Here is a 1,719-nt window from a genome sequence, read left to right as displayed (position 1 = left end):
GTTTGATTATAGAATATGAATAAGATTTATTTTTCCCTATGAATATTAAAACCTCTATGAATAACATTATACCCTACGAATATGAACCCTTAGATTAATAAACCTGTTGAAAATGCAACAAGATGATGGAGCTTAGTGGAAAGGAGTCGCCTTCACTAAGTGAGCCTGCAGGCTATTTTTGGCGCAAAGTCTATTTTTAGACATATGGATCATGGTCTATGAGTTGCAGGATGCTGTTTATGGATGATTGGTCATGTTGGGAAAAATAGATGGACTTCTATTTTTGGTTCACAGCGGAGTGATCAGAGTCTATTTTTAGACTGCCAGGCTAAAAATAGAAACAGTCAAATATTATTAGACCTTAGTAATATTTGGACTTTAAACATTATCTTATTCTCTTGGAGCACTTTAGTTCGAGCTACGGATGTGGCACATGTAGCTGACAAAAGGAATCACGTGGTTTCTTATGTGTTAGTTGAGCTATTGCATGGAGGACTTCAGTTAGAAATCATGCATGTGAGTTCTGTGGAGTTGGATGTGGAGTTGATGGAGTTCTGTTCAGTTTGACTTAGTTGAACTAGTTGTATTTAGTCTAACTAAAGAATAAACTAGTGATGAGTTGTGTGAATTGATTGTTAATTAATTCACTAATTATTCACTCATAAAGAAACTAAAGAATACATTAGTTAACTCAGTGCATGGACAGTTCAACAGAGACATGTGTTAGAGGTAAGTGAAAGGGTGAGTTGTGACTATCAGTTGTGAATGAGATTTTGCACATGCATGGATTGAGTTGTGCCAATGAGGATTGCGTGGCTTAGCCAAGAAAAAGACGAGTTTGGATCAGCCATAATCATTCATTCTCTTGCAAGATTGCGCAGTGGAGGCAGGCAAACAATGGAGGAGATTTGAGGCATCAGATCTGAGCTAGTTTGTGTGTAACAGGTGGAGATAGTACTGAGTACTTGTGAGGAGTATTGTACTATGTATTGTTACATGTTCTCAATCATTATAATATACAGATAGTGTGGGGTTTTCAGTTGTATGCTTTCCCTGGGTTACATACTGTGTTAATGTGCGCATGCGATTGATGTTTCATTGTTTTTAATGCTGCTAAATTGATGATCAATGTAGAGGAGGTTATGTATTATGCATGTATTCCGCAATAGTGTATAATCGGGATAATCTCTGTGAATAAGTGTTTATTATTCAAAATTTCTACATGGTATCGGAGTTGTTGATCATCAGATCTATTATTCAGGAACTGTTTACATTTTATTTCTTCAGGCAGAGTCTGTAATCGGGCCAGGTAGCCTCTGGATTCATCCTTCCTTTGGAAGGTGAGATATCTGGTAAAAGCCCATACAGTCAATCTCTGTACGAGAAATACTTTGTTCTCACGAATTTTAGATCAGAAGCGGTTGAGTTTTGAGCTGGTGGAATGGCGCTCAAGAATAAACTCAGAAACATCAAAGCTGAGAATGGAGATGCCACAGATTGTCTGCATAAGAAGAAGAACAAGCAAGCTGCTGGATCTGCAGCAGGAGAGGCTCTAGCCTCGCAGTTTGAGCTTGATTTTTCATTGATCGCATGTTTGGTTTCAAGTGTGATGGGATCGGTGTGGTTCTTGGACAGTGGTGCGTCTTTTCGCATGACAGGAGATTGAGATTTGTTTTCTGATCTGGAGGAGAAAGATCTTGGAGTGCACATCGAGATGGG

This window comes from Pinus tabuliformis, chromosome 2_1, assembly GCF_031772625.1.
Source record: "Pinus tabuliformis cultivar Carrire ecotype Pingquan chromosome 2_1, CPIR1, whole genome shotgun sequence".
In the NCBI taxonomy this organism is placed as follows: Eukaryota; Viridiplantae; Streptophyta; class Pinopsida; order Pinales; family Pinaceae; genus Pinus; species Pinus tabuliformis.
The sequence above is the reverse complement of the archived record's forward strand: the minus strand, read 5'-3'. Positions refer to the sequence as shown.